At 39.3% G+C, this 24,992-nt stretch overlaps 1 long non-coding RNA gene across 1 annotated transcript in view; it reads right to left on the bottom strand.

The window, feature by feature from the left end:
• Positions 1-17,899: 17,899 nt before the first annotated feature.
• The window catches only part of LOC309623611, an 81,626-nt gene continuing 74,533 nt past the window's right edge, over positions 17,900-24,992 (bottom strand). The window contains exons 4-5 of the long non-coding RNA XR_014241428.1: positions 21,490-22,904; positions 17,900-21,445 (exon numbers count right to left, since the gene is read on the bottom strand). This is a non-coding gene — a long non-coding RNA (uncharacterized lncRNA). The remainder of the gene's footprint in view (positions 21,446-21,489; positions 22,905-24,992) is intronic.

Genomic DNA, 24,992 nt, shown 5'->3' with positions numbered 1-24,992 from the left:
AGAAAGCCCGCACAGCAATGAAGACCCAACACAGCCAAAAATAAATAAATAAATAAATAAATAAATTTTTAAAAAAAGAATAATACAATGGGCTTTACAGGAAGTGGGAAGTTGATGTGTTCTATCTTTCTCCCTCTATCCTCTTTCCACCCTAAAATGCGTGTTTTTCAACTATTCGATGTTATCTTCTTCATCTTTCTCTCCCCTCAGACCAATTTCTGTGCTCATTCACTCACTTCTACATGGTCCAGCATGAATGCCCTGAAATAGTGGCCTCACTCCACCACCACCCCCGACCCTATTGATAGAATCTTGCAGCTTAGCTCCTCCAGGTTAATGTCTCAGTCTTTGTAGTCCCGTGCTATATTCCCTAAAAAGAGCCATTTATTAGCTCAGTGAGGGTCAGGTGTCTACGTTACGTTAGCACAATCAGATATTATAAAGGTAGAGACACATGGTAATTAGAGCCACCCTTTGTAGGCTGTGAGTGGGCAGGTTTTCTAAGAATGGAGTGGCATGGAGAGAAAACGATTGACATATTTAGTTCAGAGGGGCTGGCTGAAAGCCACACTCTGGCCTGAACCTGATTTACCAGGTGCTATGGGAAAAGTTGACTTAGTCTTTCACCTTCCTTTAAGGAAAACTCTGCTCACATTGGGAGCAAGGAGAGGAAAATGCCTAGAGACTCATTTATTTGGTTATAGTATCTCTCTGTTGCTTCATGCCCTTGCCATGTTCCCATTTCCATTCTTCACCTTGCTTAAGAAATAAACCAGTCAACAAACTCTGTACCTGGGCAGGAGCCACTAAGGAACTCACTGTTGTATTTGGAGGAGCAAAACTCTCTAGGAAAAGTGTGTTGGCCTCAGCCTGTCTATCTATGTGTTGGACCGAGACAAACTCATTCTCTTCCTTCAAGACATAGCTCTGATGCCATCTCCTTTGCAATACTTTCTGCACTCCCCCCTCAGGGGAGCTGGTCACAACCTTATGCTCCCACTGATCTCTTTTCACAGCTTAATTAAGCTACATGGTCATCATATGTCATAAATCTGCTTCTCCCAAACTATGAATCCCAGAGGAAGCATCTTAACATGTATTCCTGAATCCCCAGCTCACAACATGGCACACACATTGAGCACTTTTGATTAAAGTTCATTCAGTACACAGCTCAGCAATGGACACTCTGGTTCCACCTAACAGTATTTATCTGGCTGAGGCTCCAAGAGACTGGTTAAGGTGTGATTTGAGGTAGTTCTCAGTGGCTAAGGACATCACCAAATATCCTGAAATTGAAGAGAGGAAAGGATGAGAGATGTTTGGTTGGAAGGAGAATAGGCTAACTGTCTTCATAGATCTGAAGGGCTTTCATATAGAATGAAGAAAAAACTTCCAATGAATAACCACAAGGAGAAAATAGGATCAAAGGCAAAAACTCTAGACAAGTAGAGTCCAGTTTAATATAAGAATATTCTAAGAGGCAAAGATGTCCAAAGACGGTTTAGGCTACCTACAGAGCAGGTAAGCAACTTGCCACAGAGGTGTTAAAGAGCAATACAATCCTGAAATGGCTCATTGGACTAGATATTTGATTTAGCTTTATTTAAAATTACACAAGTGAGGGACTTCCCTGGTGGTACAGTGGTTAAGGATCTGCTTGCCAAAGCAGGGGACACGGGTTCGATCCCTGGTCTGGGAAGATCTCACATACCACGGAGCAACTAAGCCCGTGTGCCACAACTACTGAGCCTGCGTGCCACAGCTACTGAAGCCCATGCACCTAGAGCCCTTGCTCCGCAACAAGAGAAGCCACCGCAATGAGAAGCCCGTGCACCGCAATGAAGAGTAGTCCCCACTCACCACAACTAGAAAGAAGCCCATGCACTGCAACAAAGAGCCTGCATGGGGCTTCCCTGGTGGCGCAGTGGTTGAGAATCTGCCTGCCAATGCAGGGGACACGGGTTCGAGCCCTGGTCTGGGAAGATCCCACATGCCGCGGAGCAACTGGGCCCGTGAGCCACAATTACTGAGCCTGCGCGTCTGGAGCCTGTGCTCCGCAACAAGAGAGGCCGCGATAGTGAGAGGCCCGCGCATCGCGATGAAGAGTGGCCCCCGCTTGCCGCAACTGGAGAAAGCCCTCGCACAGAAACGAAGACCCAACACAGCCATAAATAAATAAATAAATAAATAAATTTAAAATAAATGTGATTTGAATAAAATATAAAATCTGGTTTAAAAAAAAAAAAAAAGGATTCCTTCTTACTAATAGTCTACACAATTCAAAAATAATTGGATCTTCATACAAACCATGGCTTCTGTGATAGTCTAAGGACATATTCCCTTCTTAAAAAAAAAAAAAAAAGCGCCTGCATGCCACAACGAAACATCTCACTTGCCGCAATGAAGATCCCGCGTGCTGCAACTAAGACCCAACACAGCCAAATAAATAATAAATAAACAAATTTTTAAAAAGAGAAGATAAAATAAAGGCTTTTAAGGTATATAAAAACTGAGATAACTTATCACCAGTAAGCACTACAAGAAATGTTAAAGACCGCCACATGGAAGAAAAACAATACCAAGTGGAAATTAGGAGCTACACAATGGAATGGAGACACTAGAAATGTTAAATATGAGAGTGAACTTAAATTTTTTAATATTTTAATCTCTTTAAAATATAATTTTTTAAATATATTTACACATTTTGGGAATTTATAATATATGTAAAAGTAAAATATGTAACAACAAAAACACAAAGGTAAGGAAGGGAGAATAAAAATGAAGCCATATACTACTATTGTACAGTTCTTATACAATCTATGTAATGAGGTAATATTATTTGAAGGTGGACTGTGTTAAGTTAAAAGTATATGCTATAAACCCTAGAGCAACCACTAAAACTAAGTCAATAAAGAAGATTAAATGAAATTATTAAAAATATGCAATTAATAAAAAAGAAGTCAGTTAAGAAAAATGATGGGAGGGAGGGGACAAGAACAAATGGACCAAATAGAAAATAAATAGCTTGGGGAAAAACTGAATCCCAACCATATCAATAATCACATAAATGTAAATTGTGTAAATACACCAGTATAAAAGGTAGAGCTTTCAGATTAGATGAAAATATTTAAAGTATTAAGAAAGAATAAAAACAAACCACTAACCCAGAATTCTGTGCCCTGCAAACAAAAATTGAGGGAATTTGTCACCAGTAAATCTGCCTTAAAATAAATGTTAAAAGAAGTTCTTCAGAAAGAAGGAAAATTATACAGGTCAGAAACTTGGATCTCCTTAAAGAAAGGAAGAATATTAGATAAGTAATAAATGAAGGTAAAATTAAAATTTCATATTTCTTATTTCTATCCTACTGTTAGTTTAAAATAATGATAGCAACAACGCATTGTGTGTTTATAGCTTATGAATAAGTGAAATGAATAACAGCAATAATACAAGGGAGAGAAGGGAGAAATTGGGAATTCCCTGATATGAGGTATCTACACCACCCATGAAGTAGTATAATTTTACTTGAAAGTGGGCTTAGAGTAATTGTAAATATATATTTCAAACTCTAGCACAACCACTAAAAACAATTTTAAGAAGTATAACTGATATGCTGAAAGAAAATAGAGTCATATGAATTGCTCAATTAAAACCAGAGAAAGCATAAAGAGTGGAAGATTTTTTTAAAGAAAAAAAAAGAAAGTGCAACAAATAGAAAACAAATTTAGTATACTAATCCAACTATATTAATAATCACTTTAAATGTGAATGGTCCAACTAACAGACAGAGATGCCAGAGTGAATTAAAAAAAAAGAAGAAGACCCAGCTCTAAGTTGTCCATAAGAAACCCTTTAAATATAAGGACACAGATATATTAAAAGTAAAGAAATGAAGAAAGATATACCATGCTCATACTAATCAAAAGAAAGTAGGAGTAGCTACATTAGAGACAAAGCAGACTTCCAAACAAACAAACAAAAAATATCAGGGATGAAGTTGATTAATCGAAAGGCCATAACCTAATAACAGAGTTCTAAAATGCAAGAAGCAGAAACAAAAATGCAGGAAGAAATAGACAAATCCACAATTCTAATCAGAGATTTCAACACTCCTCTCTAAATAATTCATACAACTAATAAACAGAAAAGTAATAAGGATATAGAAAACATGAACACTATCAACCAACTTGATTGAACTGACATGTATAGAATATTCTACCCAACAGCAGCAGAAGACATTCTTTTCAAGTGCACACACTAAATATTTACCAAGATAGACCAGATTCTGGGCCATGAAACAAGTCTCAATAAATTTAGAAGGATTAAAATCACCCAGAGAATTTCCTCAGACCACAATGGAATTAAAATAGACATTAATAACAGAAAGGTATATGCCCAAATATTTGGAAACTAAATAACTCTCTTCCAAATAACCCATGAGCCAAAGAATAAATCACAAGAGAATTTAGAAAGCATTTTGACTGAAAAAAAATGAAAGCATATCAAAATTTCTTTTTTTGTGTGGGGGGAAACTAAAGCAGGGCTTACAGGATAATTTATAGCACTGAAAACCTCATATTAGAGAAACAGAAAGTTTTAAAATCAATGACCTAAGCTTCCACCTTAAGAAACTAGAAAAATAAAGCAAACCCAAAGTAAGCAGAAGGAAGTAAATAATAAAAATAAGAACAGAAATCAAGGAATGGAAAACATAAAAATAATGGAGAAAAACAATAAAACCAAATGTTTCTTTTAAAATAAAAGTGATAGGCAGGCTGATGGGATGTGGGGGAGAAAGAGAACAAACTACCAATATGAGAAATGAGAGAAGGGGTATAACTATAGATCTTACAAACATTAAAAGGAGAACAAACAAATATTACAAAAACTTTATGCCAATACATAGAACTTAGGTAAAGTGGACAAATATTTTTAAAGACACAAACTATCAAAACTCACACAAGAAAATGTATCCTGAATAGTCATGTATCTATGAAAGAAATTTGTTTGTAAAAACTTTTCCATAAAGAAAACTCTGGGCCTAAACTGCTTTACTGGTGAATTCTACCAAAAATTAAAGAAAGATATAATGCCCATTTCATCTAAACTCTTCCACAAAATAAAAGTTGAGGGGGCACTTGCAACTCATTCTGACTCCAACATTACCCTGATGCTGAAACCAAATGGTTATTTTAGGAAAACTAAACTACAAACTAATTTCCAAAATTAATGTAAACACAAGAATTCTTAACAAAATTTAAGCAAGTTGAATCCAGCAATGTATAAAAAGGATAATACATTATGACCAGTAGAGTTTATCTCCAGAATGAAAGATCAATTTAACATTCAAAAATCACTCAGTATAGGGACTTCCCTGGTGGTCCAGTGGTTAAGAATCTGCCTTGCAATGCAGGAAACGTGGGTTCGATCCCTGGTCAGGGAATTAAAGATACCACATGCCACAGGGCAACTAAGCCTGCGTGCCTCAGCTACTGTGTCCTCGCACCACACAGCTAGAGATCCTGTGTGCTGCAACTAAGACCTGATGCAGCCAAATAAAATTTAAAATTTTTTTCAATCTTAAAATAAAATCAGTCAGTATAACCACCACATTAGCAGTCTAAAAAGGAAAAATCGTGTAATTAATCTCAATAGTTACAGAAAAATCTTTTGTCAAAATTCAAAATACCCATTCATAATAAAAACTCTCAGCAAACTAAGGATAGAAGGGAACGTTCTCAACTTAATAAAGCATATCTACGGGAAAACTACAGCTAACACAACACTAAATGGTGGAATGTTTTTTCTCCTAAGATCAGGAAAAAGGCAAGGTTATCTGCTCTCCCCACTCCTATTCAACATTGTACTGAAGGTACTATTCAGGTGCAATCAGGAAAAACAAGAAAAGAATTAAAAGGTATCCAGACTAGATGGGAGAAATAAAACTCTCTACCCTGAAATTTACTTTCTCTAATTTCATAAGCTCATTACCCTGGCATGGTAGAATTTGGAAAAGTCCCACTTATCTGTTGGGTACTGGCTAATGCATTCTGCCCCTTTGTCTACCATTCCTTTTTTTAACATCTGGAGGACTGCTTGGGATTAGACACAGTCAGGGACTTCCATTCTAATATAAGTGCTAGGGTCTGGTCAACATTTTCTCCTTTCCCCTTCTCCTCCTCCTCCTTCTTTCTCCTCCCCCTCAACCTCCAACCCCTCCCCCTTCTCCCCCTCATCCTCCCCCTCCTCCCTCATCCTCCTCCTCCCTCTCCTCCTCCCCTTTCTTCTTCTTCCTCTCCTCCTCCTCCTCCCCCTCCCTCTCCCCCTCCTCCTCCTTCTTCTTCTTCTTTTCCTCTCTCCCTCTCTCTCTCCCCCTCGAATACTACAAAGTTAAAGAAGTCAGAGAGAGCAGAGATCTCTGCTGAGCTCCTTCTTGAGGATGTTCATCCATTTCTCTTCCTTTTTAACACCGTCTCTCATCTCCAAGAATCCAGATAGGTAAAATTGTCTCAGAATATGCTTATGCCTGAGAGTTTCCTCATCCTGAAAGGGTAAGAAAGAGAAATATTCTATGCATTAGATAAACATCACATCAAGCTACTCCTCGCTGGCTAATATGCTCTCAATGTCCTGATGGGGATAGATGATATTTGAGTGTGGATGAAAGGAGGAAGAGGCTCAGCAGCTCAACTTGCCTTGATTCTTAGTACTAAGCTGCCTCCAGCCCAGGCAAAAGGAGTTGCCCATGCTGGCACAAATGTGACTGGAGGAACACATGGGGGTTTGGTGCCAAAGCCTCATAGTAATGAAACTAGGACATTCGCCTGACCTTGCCTTCTGTATACCCTGCTTTCAGGAACACTGCAGAGTTATCAGTGCCTGGCATAGACAGCTAAGGACACAGAAACCTAGGTCCCTGTCATCTCTTATTCAGTCTTCCCCTTACCAACTGCTATGATCATCCAGTAGAATGGACCACTCTTACCCAAAATTTGGCTCCGAAGTCAAAATTGATGATGCCAGACAAACATATGAAAAGTTTTGTTGGTCACATAATGACACTCTCTGGGAAAAGCAAGAGAGGCTCCCAAGAAGCCAAAAATGAAAGAGAGCAACAGAGAAAAAAAGGACAATTAGATTGGGGGTTTTACAGTGATTATGGAATGGGATTGGGGTAAAGACCTGGGCTGGGGTGGTTTGCACTTCCCACTGATGCCAAAGCAAGAAGCACCTTGGCTTTCTTACAAACTTGTCCAAGAGAAAGGGAAGTGGGCTTGAAAATCTGTCAGGATTCAAACATCAAAAATGGAGTCAGGCTCTTTAGGACAGCAACACTATCAGTAATTCCTTCAGAGATCTGCCTCCCCAACTCCCTGCCCCCAGTGTGGGGAACATGCACCAGGTCTCCACCCCAGCAACGTCTGTCTTTGGGAAGAGCATGTTGTTGGAGTGGAGTATCACTCCCATACAAGGAGCAGCTATATATGTGTAGATGTGACAAAACCTAATGAGCTTGCAGAGAATATTTAAATTGCTAAACAGAATAGCATACTTACTACCACGTTTATCCCTAAGCATTTGCAGTAAAAATCAAAGTGATGCCATTATGTGGTCCCCCAGTGGCATGTACTTGGAAGCTCTCTTTTTTTAGCCAAAATTGATTTGAGGTTGTATATAATTCTTCCTTTCAAATAGCAATTGAGAATCTGAATGGTGGGGAATTAAGCAGAGGAACATGGAGGAGCTTAAAGCAAGAGCAGCAGAGAATCTGCTCAACCAGCCATACAGCTGATAGTAATCCTGTTGCAGGGACTACCAGCAGTATGGCATAGAGGAAGACGTCTTGGCTTTGAAGCCAACTAACTCAGATTTTAATTCTGACTCAGTGACTTAACAAGTGACCTTAGGAAATTAATTTTCTTATAACCTTATTTTCCCCGTCCGTACATTATCAGTAACATTACCTACCACAATAAGATTGCTATAAGGAAAAAATAAGAAAATTTGTTTGTTTCCAGTGTAATGTATGTCACATATAAAATAGGTACTCAGCAGATGCTACTGCATTTCTACCACTATACTCACTATTAGGAGTACCACCAGTACCAACAAATTGTGAATTTTAACAAATGTCCATGTTGTTTATCTCCCCATTCGTCTGTTCATGGTACATAAACTGCTGTCCAAAATTACCAATGAAAAGATCAAGTCTGCACTTTAAAACCTCCAAAGAACTCACCACCTCCTCAGCACACTCCATCTGAACACTCTAACAAAAAGTTCTTCCTTAAACTGAACTGAAATCTAGCTTGCCATGGCACAGCAGCTCCTAAACAGCTGTTAATAGAAAAGTATTCTGGAGGATGTTAGCAGTTGAGTAGAAAATAAAATGAAGATACTGATTTCCACTTCTGACAATATTTCAGACCAGAGATCTTAAAAAGCCATCCAGGTACAAAGAAACCAAGAAGGCTGTATGAAATATTAAAAAGATATTAAAATATCTTTTTAAGAGTATAGTGCATAGAAGGGTTGGTATGACAGTTAAAAAAAAAAAAGAATCCTCATAAGCCAAAAAGGAGACAAAAGCACCAACTCAGAGAGGTGAATTCTGAGCAGCCAGCTGCCTGAGGACAACTACACTTCACTGGCAACCTGGAGCTTCCCTTTTAATGGACTTTTCCTGGAGAAAAGACCTGGGCCTACATAAGATGGGAAGGTGAATCTGAGACCCTTGCATGAATCTGAGACCCTTAAAAACTGATCCCCTCAATGAAAGGATGAACTAAAAAATAATAATAACCCCACAAAGGGAGACAAAAGGAAGGTTGCCTCTCTGAGTCTTGAGACTGAACAAAGGAAGAAATATAAAAGTCTCCCTTGATATACCAGCTCAGGAAGAATATGCATGGGAATTACACTTTTTGAAAGGCTTTGAAAAACCCAGTAATAAACTAAAGAGGTCTCAAGTTGATCATAATCCCAGGCTGAGTATAGAAAATATAAATTCTCTCTAGAGTAATATACCTTAAACTGAGGCTCAGAGGATTTTCACAATTAAGCTCCAGTGAGCATGATCTCACAATCTAAATTCATAAATTAGACCCACAGTCTTCAGACATTGGACAGAATACAAAATAGGTATGTTTGTCAAAAATGAAAAATAAAAATAAGAAAGGATAAAGTTACTTATTAAGATTATATTTTGACAAATTAAGTACACATGTTATAATTTTAAGGGTAATCATTCAAATAATAGAAATAGAATGTATAACATCCAAATTAGTGGAGGTTTAAAAAGTAAAGATGTTAAAAAATCAATCCAAAGGAAAGTGAAAAAAAAAGAGAGAAAAAGAGAAACAATATTAGAGGAAAATAGGAAGCACAAAATAAGTGGTAAGTTTGAACTAAAATATATCAGTAATAACATTAAATGTAAATAAGCTATACTGTCCAGTTAAAAGAGAAATATAAAGACTATAGACTAGAGGAAGAAATAAAGTCTAACATAAGAATACAGAAAGATTGAAAGTGGGGGAAATACCAGCCAAAATAAAGCTGGTAGATTTTCACTCCCAACCAAGATGGAGTAACAGGGACTAGATTTACCCTCTTAGCTAACACAACCAAAAACTGACAAACTATATGGAAAAAAATATTGCCAAGGCACTGTACATCATGTAACAAAAGACAGTAATCCCTGAAAGGTGGAAAACAAAGGAGATGATTGCCCAAGCATAATAACTTGAGAGTTTCCAGGTCACAGCACAGTGAAAGGGCACGCAGGCAGACCCAAGGGACTCCCTGAGGATAGGAGATAAAACTGGGAGTGCAGGTCGGTCAATGCAGAGAGAGTTAGCAGGACAAAGTGCCAGCAAAGAGAGAGCTACACAGAGAGAGAACTCCAGTGGTCTGCAGAAGGTCTTCCTCCAGCATTAAAAAGAGTACTTATCAGTGTACACAGTGAGGAAACTACCCAAAGCCAGGAAAAGAATCACCTTGAAAGGATCAGAGGCAACAGTACCCAGCAATGACATACAGCTGAGAATAGTGCCTGTTCTCACCATCCAGACTGGAAAACCTCAAGATTCACGGGGAACTGAATATAGTACACAGAAGGGTCTTTCCTCAACAGTGGAAAATAATTAGCCCTAGACTGAGCACCACTCTGTTCTCGCCTAACAAATCATAAACACAAGTTCTGAAAATACTGGTTTCCATGTAATTTAAATGCATCCTAGAGAAAAGCTCAAGAACATTTATAGAAATACTAAAATAACCAACATCAAAAAAGGTAAAATACATAATGTATGGCATCCAATAAAAAAATTACCAGACATACAAACAAGCAGAAAAATATAATCCATAGTGAGGAGAAAATTTAATCAATCAAAACTGATTCAAATTGACACAAATGTTAGAATTAACAAACAAGGACATTAAAATAGTTATTATAATTGTGTTCTGTATGTTTAAAAAGTTAATTAGGGACATGGAGCTATAAAAAAGATCCCAAATGAACTTTTAGAAATGAAAATTGAAATGTGTGAGATGCAAATATACTGGGTGGGATTAAGAGCAGATTAGACATTGAAGAAGAAAAGATTAATGAACTTGAAGACATAGCAACAGAAATTACCAAGAAAGAAAAAGAATCAAAGAGCATATAAAAATCAATTATCTTAATGGTGGTGAGGATTTCACGGATATTTATATAATATAATGACACCAAATTATATATTTTAAATATGGGTAGTTCACTGTAAGTTATACTTCAAGAAATCTCTATTTAAAAAATTGGTACATCTACTGTTCAGCAAGGTGCCTATAGCTAACAATACTGAATTACATACCTGAAAGTTGCTAATAGAGTATGTTCTCACCACACACACACACAAATTTTAATGTGAGGTGATAGATGTGATAACTAACCTTATTGTGGTAATCATTTCACAATATATATGTGTATCAAATTATTACATTGTACACCTCAAACCTACACAATCTTTATGTCAATTATATCTCAATTAAGCTGAAAAAACAAAAAATTAGTGTAGTTAAATTAATACCAATCAATAAACTTTAAGATATAAAGTGATATAAAAAATTAAGAGTCAGCACTCAATAATGATAAGTTCAATTTACCAAAAATATATAATGCTAAATTTGTGTGTTTCTAACAATATAGTCTCAAAATACAGAATGCAAATATTCACAAAACTACAAGAGAAGAAGACAAATCATATCATAATGGTATATTTTAGTGTTCCTCTCTCCATAATTGATTGAACAAATAAATTCAGTAAAGCTGTAAAATATTTTAATAGTAAGATTGACAAACTTGACTTAGCTGACATATCCAGAACACTATATTCAATAACTGCATGATACAGAATCTTTTAAAGCACATATGGAAGAGTTACAAAAGCACAAGAATATATAATGACTGTAAATTAAGTTTCAAATTTTTCAAAACATTAAAATAATACAGAGTATGTCTTGTGATCACAGTGCAATTAAGCTAGATATCAGTAGCGAGCATGGTAAATCACTATGCTTAGAAATTAAGCAGTATACTTCTAAATAGTCTGTAGGTCAAAGAAGAAAATTATAATAGAAATTCAGAAAATATTCTAATATTCATGGTAGTGAAAATACCATGTGTCAAAATTTACAAGATACAGCTAAAGCAACACCTACGAAGAAGTTTAGAAAACAAGAAAGGCTGAAAATTAATGAGTTAAATATCCACCACAAGAAGTTTTTTTTAAATCCTTTTTTTTTAACATTAACCCAAAGAATGGAAAAAAAATGAAATAGTAAAAGTTTGAACCAAAATTAATAAAATAGGATAAAAACATAAAATAGAATAAACTAAGCCAAAGTTGTTGTTTTGTTTTTAAAGAGTTAATAAACCTCTGAACAAGAGAAGGGAGAGAAAAAGAAGGCACAAATAAATTTTAAAAGTGAACAGTCATGACCAAGTTGGGTTTGTTTCAAGAATGCAAAGCTGGCTTAACATAGGAAAATCAATCTGTCAATTCACCACATTAACAGATTAATGAAGAAGATAATAGGCTCATCTCAGTAGATTTAAGAAAAGCCTGAAAAAAAATTTAACTTCAATTCAAGATAAAAACTCACAGCAAACTAAGAATAAAAAGGAATTTCCATAATCTGATAAAGAAATCTTTAAAAAGCTGAACAAATAGGAAGCAAAACTAGAAGGCAGAAGTAAATTAAAATATATCATTCATCACACCAAATGTAAATGGAATAAACAAAGACTATCATATCCAATTTTTTAAGAATCTAGTTATATTCTTTTGAATAGAGACATAACTGAAATATAAAAGGACATGGAAGAAGGAGGTAGAGTTGCTGTATAATAATAACGTCTTATTCACCAGGAAAGCATTACAAACCTAATCTCGTAGGCACTGAAAACATAGCTCAAAATACATAAAGCAAATATTGTAAGAGTTTTAAGGAGGAATTTACTAATTCATTTTATAATTAGAGATTTTTAACATGATCTTCTCAAAAAATTGATAGAACAGCCAAAGATCAGCAAACAACATAATTTACAAGCTTCATCTAATAAATACCTAATAAAATATTTCACTCAACATTTGGATAACATGCATTCTTTTATTTTTTTAATTTATTTCATTTTATTTATTTTTATTTTTGGCTGTGTTGGGTCTTCGTTGCTGCACACAGGCTTTCTCTAGTTGCAGCGAGCGGGGGCTACTCTTCGTTGCAGTGCGCGGGCTTTTCACTGTGGTGGCTTCTCTTGTTGTGGAGCACGGGCTCTAGGTGCACGGGCTTCAGTAGTTGTGGTGTGCAGGCTCAGTAGTTGTGGCTCACAGGCTCTAGAGCACAGGCTTGGTAGCTGTGGTGCATGGGCTTAGTTGCTCCGCAGCATGTGGGATCTTCCTGGACCAGGGATTCAACCCGCATCCTCTGCATTGGCAGGCAGATTCTTAACCACTGCGCTATACAATCATTAAACACTGATGGAAATTTACTGTGTATGTGACCATAAAGCAAGCCTCAAAATGTTCAGAGAATTGATACATATAGACAGCGCTCTCTGGGCACAATACAATTCAGTTATAAAGCAAAAGATAAATTTTAAAATATAATAATGAATTTTAAAACCCATGACAGTCTTCCCAAAGATATAAAATCTAAATGTAATCAAATCTATATCCTTCTACCAATTTCCTGGTAATATAAGGATAGAAGAACATGTTAAATTATACCATGAGGATTCAATCATTAAAATTCAGACTGTGATGAACTCTATAAGACAAACAACCCAGCTCCTTAGACACATAAATTTCTGGGGGTGGAGGTGCAGAATAGAGGAGAAAATATAAACTAAAAAGAAACTTAAAGACATTTCAACTAGTAGTAATGTATGGATTTAATTGGAAACCTGACCCATACAAAGTGTTGAGAGGGAGGGCATTGAGAGAAAGTTAGATATCTAAATACTTACTGGATTTTGATGCTATTAAAGTATTATTAAAAGATATGATTGATGTTTGGGATTTGCTTCAAAATAAAGGGGGAGGTTAGTGGGGTATATAAGTGAAACAAGATGACTTATGAGCTGATCATTGCCAACTAGTTGATAGAAGCATGAGAATTCATTAAATCATTCTAATTTGTACATTTCAAAATTATAAGTAATAAAATGCTTAAAAGAAACTAACAAATTTAGCATAAGAATGAAAATTACAGGCCAGTCTCCCTCATGACCATATGTGCCATTGATTTACTCATCTTTCTCAACCCCATGTTTGCCCTCTTATACTGTTCTCTATACTGCTGGTGCTTGAAGTCTGCAAACCATATTTCCCAGCTTCCATTGCCAGCTGGCTTTCTTTTAGAGTCTGCTACTGGGAATCTAAAGTTACTGTTGGAAAATCAGAAAGGACGAAGCTAGAAGTTTCTCGCTTTGGTCTCCAACAGTGCGGCAGTTGTTGGTTGTTGTAGGGACAGCAAATGTAGGGAGCTTTTTAACTCCTGAAGCCTAGGCCAAAGCACCATCTTTTTTTCTAGTTCTAATCCTGGTCAAGACAGCACCTTTTAATGGATCCAGAACCAAATGAGATCGCTTCTCCAATAGCACTGCAGCAGGTGCTGTAATGGGTTTCAACTCAGGGACCGTAGCAGCTTCTAATCCGTAGGTATCACCCCTTCGTCCTCTTTACTCCTCCAGGACCTCTACTTTTCCTTTTGCACCTTTGACAAATGTACAACCAATTCCCTATATTAAATTCTCTTTATTCAAAATACCTAGAGTGGTTTCTTTATTTCTGACAAGACCCTGATAGATACAGTACAATATCAGGAATGCTCCTAGAAAGAGAACTTCAGTAATGTGGTTCTGGAATTGAGTTGCTGGCCTGTTTGAGTTTAACTGCAGTAATAATCTCTTACAAGTGGAAAATGGGATACTCTAAATCCATGTCTTGTAGTGCCATTACAAGTTCTCAGATGATCACCCATGGTTGTTTGGAACGCAGTACTTATTAACATGCAGGCTTCTGAAGGCCAGGAGGCTGCACTTGACAGTTATGACAGTGATGATGACTTATAGAGACTGAGGTAGGATAGCTATTTCTGTCTACACTGGAGAGTTTACACAGAGAAAATGGTAAATTTAAAGATTTAAACTTCCAGCATAAAGCTGAAAGAGAACAAGAGAATGTCTATGGCACTGCTAAAATTTTCTCTAAATTCTTGTAGCCACAGAGCAGATATGGCTGAAAATAAAATTCCAAATGTCAGTGTATATGTTGCAGAATTACAATACAAGTTTAATTCATAGCTTCACCAATTCTCTTATGTGAAAATTAGGACTTGACTATGAAGGAGTAGAACTTGAGACTTTGAATGGAAACATTTTGGTGGACTTGGAAGAATCTAAGAAACTAAACCACTCCTATCCCTGAGCCGCCCTTGCTAACAAAAACAGTTACTTCTGCCTTGCCCAGGGAGACCAGCCAGCCCTTATAATAACCTCACCTGAGGAAGTTGCCTTTCAAGGGATTCTTATTCTTGTATTCAATATTCTTATAATTGTTTCCGGATTCATAACTATAATCACACCTCAGTAAAAGTCTCAAACAAGAGGCTATATAGCTTGTACATACCAAAAGACTTGCATATTTCTGTTCATTTATATTATTGGAAACCCAGGAAAAATGTATGGGAGTGAATTCCAGGGAGGATGGTATATAGCTTTGAATAAGGCAGAATTTATCAATACTGGTATACTTAGCTGTGATTCTGTATTTAATGCATTAACTTCAGTAGTTAGGAATGCCTCTAACAATCTGCTGGATTGACTGAAATCTGGACTCTACAGTGGTCTATAATAAAGGAAATTGATATGGCAAAATTCTCTGGCATAAAACAGAAAAGAAATTGAGTTGTTGGAACACCACGCAGTTGAAGGCAGCAGCATTCAATAGTATTACCTTTGTAAGTTCCCTGGCACCACTATGTAAACAGTGGTGATTCATAACCAGACAGGTCCTGTGGAGGTGAACTTTCTGTGCTTCCTGTTGGTCTTCCTGGTTTCTGGTTCTTTCCCTGAGCCTGGTCTTCTAGTCTTCCTGTAAGTACTGTGTTTATTTTGATATTCCACACCAAAATTCCTTTTCCATTGAAGTTAGCCAGAGTTGCCTATAACAAAGAAGAGAGAATTATATAGTTGGTTTTCATTCTTTCAGTTACAAAGTTTATTTAGAAACTCACATGATATTAACTTTAAATTCAATGGTAACCTCTGTTTCCCAGGCCATGCATATGGAGAAGACTGGAAGAATGGGGGTGAAGGTGGCAAATCCAGGAAATACAAGTAAAAGCCGTAATGAGATGTTTCACACCCACCAGGGTGTAAAAAATAAAAGTTCTGAAATTATAAGTGTTGGTTAGTATGTGAATAGCGGTGGGAGTGTAAATTGGTACAACCATTCTGGAAAACTGTTTCTAGTAAAGTCAATGATATACATCACTCTATGACCCAGCAATACACACACTGTGGGATTTATCATAGAGAAACTTGCCCATACACACAGGAGAAAGTACAAGAATGTTCACGTAAGCATTGTTTTTAATAGCAAAAAAGGAAAATAATGGAAATACTCCCAAAAGTTCAATTAGGAAAATGAATAAGTAGCCTGTGATATATTCATACAATGGAATATTAAATGACTATGAACATGAATTCTAGAACACATCAACAAGATGCAGCTCAGCAATATAATGTTTAACTAAAAAAAGCATTTTCAAAATGTAAAAAAAGAAAGAAAAAGAAAAAAGCAATTCACAGAAAATTACAAAGAGAATGATTCCAAATTGGTACAATATTTAAAACAGGTGAAATTAAACAATATATTGTTTGGGAATACATGCAATAGTGATAAAATTCAGGTTGGAGTCACCTCTGAAGAAAGGAGAAGAATGTGAACCAGGAGGGGCACACAGCGAGACTTCGGAAGGATTGGTAATACTCTATTTTGTAACACATTTTACTACTACTTTAAAGCCACTTGTGTGTATTAAATATATACTGTTTTAGAATCATAAGATAATCATAATTTAAAAAACAATTTATGACATCTAGCTGCCACTTTAAATGCTGAATCACTTTGCTGTATACCTAAAAATAATACAACATTGTAAATCAACAATACTTCAATTTTAAAAATTAAAAAAAAAAAAAGAATGGCTCCTGGGACAGTGTGGACACACCCTGAAGCAGTGCCATCATGCAGAAGTTTTGGCACCAAGGGACCAAGCCTGCAGAAGGGAGGCGTCATACAGGATACGCAAGTCCCCAGAAGGGTGGCAAAGTCCCTTCTTATTCTAGACATCCAGTACAGGTCAGGGGGGACACTAATCCAAAGAAGGATGGTGGGTGATGTGACTTGAAGCGTGCGGAGCAGATCATGTCTAAGAAATCGATCTGAGGTGCAGCCAGGAGAAGCCTCAGGAAAGGATCAAAGTGCCGGGATCTGAGAAATCAGAACTGAAATGCAGGTGGGCTTTGTTCTCAAGTACCACACATCCAGCCTGACCTGGGCTTTCAGCGAGCTGTCCCCACCTTGTCCACAGGCCATGTGCTCAGGACTTGACTTCTTAAGCCACCCACCCACCTCACTCCTTGTTCTGGTCTCTCTATTTTTATTGTCCCTGTTTCCTTGGTGACACTCCAGTCCACAGCTGTAGCACCCCCTCCTTGCTAAAAAACGACTCAAAGTAACGCCTCACTCTTCTTTATTGGACACAAATCAATACTAAGAGCTGGTAGTGAAAGAGTTAACACCTTGGAGAGATTCTCTCCCTATGCAATCAGAGGAATTGAAAGAGCACTGAATAGAAAAAGAATTGTACAGATAAACAGTGGCATACCAAGGAGGGGACATGGTGGGAGTGGTCTGCCCAGGTGAGGAGGAGAATTTTATCACTGACATCACTTGGAATTATCAATGCATGGTGATAATAAAAAGCAGACTGACTTTTCCTTGGTTTCATTATTGTTTTAAAATTCTCCACAGACAATGCACCTCATTATTCCTTGCACCCAGGGCAGACCACTCCAACATACGTTGGTACTGACCAGCTCTCTGAAACTTTCTGTGTTATGAGCAAATTTGCACTTTTGCAGTCTTTATCAAGTCTTTGATTTCTCTATCCATAAAATGGCATCCACAAGTGGGAGACAATTGAGGCTGGAGGAGGTTTAGATATCATCTGGTCTTACCCTCTCATTTCACAGTGAAGGAAACAGGTGTAGAGAGATGACGTGACTTGCCCAAGTTAGCGGCAGAGCTGGGTCTTGACATCAAGTCTCCTGGGTCTCTGTATCCAGGACTGTATCCCGTACAGAAGGGGGCACAGGTAGTTCAGGATATTACAGTTATTTATAGGTCCCTTTCCCAATTCAACCAAGAACTTTCTCTTAACTACTGAGGGTTCTAACAGTAATGTGCTCTCTGCCTGAGCCCCAAGAAAGCTTTCTTAGAGCAGGGTCAAAACCCCTTCCCTTACAGTCACCTGAACGTAGACTTGATGGCCCCATGGATTCTACTCAGAGAATGTCTCCGCATTATCACAATAGAAATGTGAAAAGAAATCCTCTCTGCAGGCACGTGGTCTATAGGGTCAACGTTTCCTGTGCTGCTCCAATTTTTATAGCTTTTTCAATGGGCTGCTCTGTGCAGCTCTCAGTGTTAATCACTCTGCACCCTGCATTCTGAAGCCAGAGCTTTCCTAAAACCTTCAAGTTTCTCTCTGCTCCAGCCATCCTAGCAACCTCAGCCCCTGGGGGGACAGCAAGCTCACTGCCACCTTTCCAGGTCCTGTTGATGTCTTAGAGATATGGTGGTGGAAAACCCTAGCATATCTGGGACTCAGTTACATTTTTATTCTGCTACTCTTGGCCAGAAGAGAGTTTCTTTCCCCAGTCCCCTGTGATACTGAGACTGGCATGATGGCCACAGGTGCTCTCAAAAACAGCAGATTTGATATCAGCCGGAGTATAATCTTTAACGAATGAAGCATATAGGCTGCTCCTCCACTGTAGCAAATCATGACCTGGCACACTCCACGAGCAGGCTGAAGTCCTTTCCCATCATCCATTATTTTTAGATTATCCATGCCATTCTTCTCTTCATTAGCCCAAGTCATTGAGAGTTCACGGTTGGTGTGGCTGAATCATTGCCCAAGTGACTCAGTCTCAGATTAAAAGGAGAAAAAGGCCTTGTTAATTCACCATAGCTTATAGAATAAAGTCTCACCTCTCTAGCAGGACATTCAAGGACTTTTCATGAACTGACGTCAACCAATCTCACCAGCGCTACCATCCATCATCACCATAGAGCCCCTCTCTTTCTACCTCACACCTACGCTTTCCACATCTAATGCCTACTCCTCTGCCAGGACTCAGCTTAAGTCACCTTCTGCAAAAACTCTACCTTGACCTCCATCATAGACTTAGCACTTTGTGATCATTTGTCTCCTTGTCTGTTTCCTCCACTGGATTGTAAGCTCCAGGAGCTCCACTGCATGGTAAATGTGTGTCCTTGAAACTCTAATTTGCAATTTCATCATTTGTAAATGGAAATGCAACTCTTAGGAGGAATACATGAGTTAATGAATATTAAACACTCAAAAAATATCTGCTATTATTATGATCAGTATTTAAGGCATAGACAAGGTTAATTCTTGGTCTCCCCAATATCTAGCCCAATTTCTGAGACACAAAAGTCACTTGCTGAGTAAATTAATAAATGAATATATTCCATCCTAATCTAACTATTTTCTAAGCACTCCATGCCTTTTATAACTCTTTGCTCTTATACACTCTGTTTGGAATGCCAGTTCCTCCCCACCCCATCCTACACCCATCCATTTTCTACCTGGCGAGCTCTTACTTATCCTTCAAGACCAAGATCAAATGTCACATCCTCTTTTCTACCTTCCCAGATTCCCTTGGAGCAAGTTTATCTGAGCTTACACAGAATTTTGTTCATAACCCTATTATCATGCTCATGGCATTGTCTTACAATCATTGTAATGTTTGCTTATATGTTAATCTCTCCCTCTTTATAGTGAGCTCTCGCAGAGCAATGATTGATTTATGCATCCCCTGGCCCCAGTAATAGCATTGTGCTGGCATACATTAGGCATTTAATAGGCAAAGAAGAGATTCTCCAACGAGGCCAGAAGTTGATCCCAGTGTCACAGAGAAGGTAAGGGAAAAAAGCCTAAGGACTTTTAGGCTCTAAAAAGGCCTCTCCCTGGAGGCAGGGAATCTGGCTGTGTGCTTGGAGCAACATTGCCATTTCTTTATTTCTGTTACTTACTGCAACAATAAAGAAATAATTCAAAAGAGAAAGAAGCAACCTCCACTATCCTATTAAACTAGCGAATCAACTGCTTTCATTTTTCTTTGTTCCTGTACAGTGCTTTATTTATATGCATGCATAATTTTACATAGTTGCACTCGTAATGTAGACACAATCTGACATTCTGCTTTTTTTACTTAACCATTTCTCATAAGCATTTTTCCAAGTTACTATACTGTCTACAAAATCATCTATTCTGGCTGCATAGTATTCCATTTTGTTGTTTCTAAATTACAACTATTAAATATAATATTATGCCAAATATCTTTTTACATAGAGCTTTTCTTCTAATTGCTGGTATTTTTCAAACATTTCTGCCTATGACTTCAGTATATTCCTTGGGGCTTTGACAAAAGAGCTGACTTTTTTTTTTTAAGCCCCAGCAAACAGTTAAAGTGGAGCATAGAGTAATAGTTCTCTACTTCTGGATATGCTTTTGAGTCATGTAAGGATCTTTTAAAACTACCAATGCACAGGCCTACCCCAGATCAAATGAATCAGAATCAGGGAGTGGAGTAACGGAATGTTTAAAAGGTCTTCAGGTGATTGCAATGCCCGTGAGAATCACAGATTCTATCAGGACAGAGAATTAGCAAGAGCATCATGGCCAGCAGCTTGATGGGTTTTTGTTCCAGAGCAGAGACTTTGCTGTCCCCTGCTGGGGGTGGTCTCTGTAGACCATGGAAATTCGTGATATACAGAGGGCTGTTAGAGGCTCATGGGAGAAACCTGATCAGTCATACAGTCATTCAGTCAACAAGTATTTTTTGAGTACCAAACTGAACAGAATTTTACCCCAGAATTCCAGTCAAATATATCCAATGGCCTATTTTACATTTCTGCCTAGATGTAAATAGACATTCTGAACTTGGCATGTCCAGATACTAACACCTAATTTATCCTGATCAAACCAGCTGTTCCAGTAGTCTTCCTCCACTCAATTAATGGAAATTCCTTCCTTCTGATTGCTCAGGCCCAAGACCTTGGGATCATTCTGGTGCCTCTCCTGTCACATCCCACATTCCAACCTATCAGTGAGTCAGTGAGTCCCATGGGTATTCCCTTCAAAATATATCCAGAATCTAACCATTTCTCACCACCTCCACCCAGTATCATCCTGGTCCAAGCTACCACCATCTCTTGCCTAGATTATTGCAATAGCCTCTGAAATAGTCTCTCTAATTCACTCTTGCCTTTTGCAGACTTTTCTCCACATAGCAGCCAGAGGATCTTTTAAAAACATAAGTCTGTTATATCAGACTAAAACTTGCAATGTCTCCCCATCTCACCTGGAGTGTGATGGTTAATTTTGGGTCAACTTCACTGAGCCACAGAGAGACAAGACTTTCAGTCAAACATTATTTTTGTTGTATCTGTTTGGGGTATTTCTGGATGACATTAATGTCTGAATCAGTAGACTAAGTAAATCAGATTTCCCTCCCTAATGTTGGTGGGCCTCATCCAATCCCTTAAAGGCCTGAATAGAACAAAAAGGCCGAGGGAACTCCAGCCTGATTGCATACACTGGGACATCAGTCTTTTCCTGACTTCAGACTCCAACTGAAACACTGGTTCTTCCTGGGTCTCGAGACTGTGGCCTCACAGACTGGAACCTACACCTGGGTCTCCAAGTTACCAACAGCAGATCTTGGGACTTCTCATCCTCCATAATAGCATGAGCTAATTTCTTATAATAAACAAACAAATATCCCGTTGGTTCTGGAGAACCCTAATACACAGAGTAAAATCCCAAGTCCTAATCTAGACCTACAAGTCTGTCAGACTTCCCCATTACCTGTCTGACCGCACCTTCTTCCTCTCCCCTTCAAGCACTGCGCTCCCACAATGTTGGCCTCAAAGAAGCCAAACATCCTTCAGCCTCAGGACCTTTGTACCTGCTGTTTCTTCTGCCTGGAAAGCTCTCCCACATGACTCACTCCTTTACTTCCTAAAGGTCTACCTCAGCTCCATGACATCTCATAGAAGAGGACCACCTTGATACACACAACCCCCCAGATAAGATTGCAACCCATCCCCATATGACGTTCCTAAGTCTTCTTCCTCTGCTTGAATTTTCTCTGTTGTACTCATGACTGCCTGATATATTAAATATTTGTTTGTCTACTGCTTTTTCCCGCACTGAAATGATTCAGACAAGAAAAAAACCCAGATACATAATATATCAGGTAGCGATAAGGAAGAAAAATAGGGGAAGGGAATAGAACATGAGAGGGTGTTGTTCCCAGCAGGCCATTAGGAAAGGCCTCCCTGAGGGAATGTAAGGGAGGTGAGACCAAGGTGACAGGACCAGGACTGAAAACAGCAAAGAGAGGCTGTGAACAAAGCACCCAGCCCATATCCCCTCAGCATTCTTTATTCAGGTGAAAGTCAGTGATGTCCTTCTGTGAGTGCTGCCGCCCTCACCCGAAGTCCTCTCTGGCCTGCACATGGGGCATTGTTGCCTCTAGGAGCCGGCCTTAGCCGATGCCAGCAGGGAGCCAGGGAATCAGCACCCCAGCTCCCTCCGCCTTTCGGGGGGGACAAGTCTGAGGCCTCTTTACAACCATCTCCCAGAGCACTGAGCCCGCTTACCCACAGCGGGTCACCTGTTCACTAACACCTTGCCTCTGCTTCCTTCCCTTCTGTACCCACCTGGGCTTCCCACTCCCTGGACTCGTGCACTGACATCCTTATCTCAGGACGCAGCCTAAGACAGAAGAGAGCTCACCTGCTTCCTACTGGCTTCTCAATCTTCAGCTGGAGGGTCTGCGGGAGCGACAAGCGGGGAAGAAGGCCTCTGCTGGGGGAAGCTGTGCGCCACGCCCTGGGCTGCAGGCACAGACAGTCAGGCCAGTGCTCAGTGTCCAGGAGCTGCTCTTGACCCAAGCACCTCACACTGCACCTCCACACAATAGAGCGTGATATTCAAATCAGGTCGAGGTCCTGGAGGGAGAGGGTGGCTGCACAGGCCTGGTGGTGGATTTATAGAAGTGGATTAACCCAATCTGCATACTAAACAGCATGTAAATTATGTTATTTCAACCCATAAGTTTAGATATGTCCATAAGAATAAAAATTTATGACAGTGGTAAGACGTATGGTTGGTATAAATAAGCTAACCCAAGCAAAATATGCTAAAAGTGCTATGGAAATTCTCCAGATTAAGTGAGTGATACCAGCCCCAGCTTTCAGCAGGAGAAGGGGAAGCTGTCTCCTGGCCTTGGGGCCATCTTGGTGCTGCCTCCACTCTGTGCAAGGAGAGGGAGAGAGTGGTCATTATTCAGGTACGAACAGGTGGCTGCGAGCCCTGGGGGAGAGCCCTGCCTTTGAAGAGGGTCACTCTTAGAGATGGGAGCAGAAAGCACTCCAGGGTCCGGGAAAAATCCTCTCAATAATAGTAATAGCAAAGAATAATAATATAATAGCTAATATTTTTGAGGACTTACTATGTGCCTAATACAATTCTGAGCCCTCTATGTGTTCTAATAATTTAATTCTTACAACCACTCCCATGAGGTAGGTACTATTATGATTTTTTTTTTTTTTTTTTGGCCACACCACGAGGCATGCAGGATCTTAGTTCCCCAACCGGGGATTGAACCCAGACCCCAGCAGTGAAAACACCAAGTCCTAACCACTGGATTGCCAGGGAATTCCTTATGAATCCCATTTTAATCTGAGCATTTGAGGCTCAGAGGTCAGGCATGCAGTAAGTAGTACAGAACTGCCCTCAGGCAGTGTGACCCCAGAGCCTGCATACTTAACCATAACGTACTACTCCCTCCACTGAACAGCATGCTGAAAGGAAATTTCGGAATAATTTATTTCAAACTGTTCACTTTACAGATGAGGAAACTGAGGCCAAGGGGACTTGGTGACTTGCCCAAGGTAAATGGCAGAGCCAAGATTCTGGCCTAGGATTTCAGACACCATGACTAAATATCTTTCAAGAGCCCAGGGTACCGCTTCCTGCTGCCACTCATAGTAAGAAAGCCAAAGGAGCTGGAATACAGTGGGGACTATCAGTCTTAATTTTCTTTCCCTTGTGTCCCTGAATCCCAGGTGGAGGAGGTCTGCCTTCAGTAGATTTGCAAAGGGCAGAACTGGGAAAATTCAGCTCCTGCTCTCAGAGGGCTTTCTCTCCTAGCGGGAATACTCTGCCCTGCCTATCCGGGGTGAACTCAGCAGATCAATGCCAGCCCTCACCTCTAAGACTAGCCTCCCCTTCCAAGTGCCTGACGCTAGTACTTAGCCAAATCAGCACAGTCTCCAGGTGCCAGGCTTTCTAGTCTAGGGTTCATTCTGTTGCAAGTGATCAATCATATCTCAAGTCAGCTCAGCCAAAGAGGAGGTCCACTGGGAAGCCCAGTGGGGGGAATGGACTGGGCCCAGTGGAGACGTGGCTGTATCCAGGGACTCAGTGTCCTCAGGACTTGGGGTCTCCGTCTCTGCCCCTTCTGTCTGTAGGCCATACTCTCAGGGAGGTTTTCTCCACGAGGTGGGAGAGAGAACAACCCAAGCCTGCATTCTGAGGGCCAATCATGCAGAACGGGGGGAGGCCCCTCTCCCAAGGCCAATACACTAAGTCCATATATTCATTCAAAGAGGATGTAGGGAGCACCTATATGGTCAGGCTCAGGGACACAGCCATAAACAAATGTAAATCTCATGCCCTATGGAATAGACACTCTCTTGGAGGCAGGATGGGGAACAAATAAAAAACAAGATAAGTAGGTGAAGTAAATAGTATGTTACATGGTGATGATTGCAGCGAAAATACAACAGAAGGGGGATAGGAGTGCCAGGCAGTATGTTATTCAATTGGAAGTAGGGGCAGAGAAGGCCTCACTGAGAAAGTGGCACTTGAGCAGAGAGCTGAAGGAGGCAAGAGAGTGAACAAGATGGGTATCTGAAGGAAGAGCACGTCAGGCAAAGGAAACAGCCTGCGCAAAGGCCCTGAGGTGGGAGTGTGCCTGACATGATGCATGACAGAAGAGAGATCAGTGTGACTAGAGCAGCGTGAGAAAGGGGGAAATAGAGGAAATAAGGTCAGAGAAA

Source organism: Balaenoptera borealis (genome assembly GCF_965194805.1).
Source record: "Balaenoptera borealis genome assembly, chromosome: 1".
NCBI classification, from domain to species: Eukaryota; Metazoa; Chordata; class Mammalia; order Artiodactyla; family Balaenopteridae; genus Balaenoptera; species Balaenoptera borealis.
This window is presented reverse-complemented; position numbering and strand designations above follow the sequence as displayed.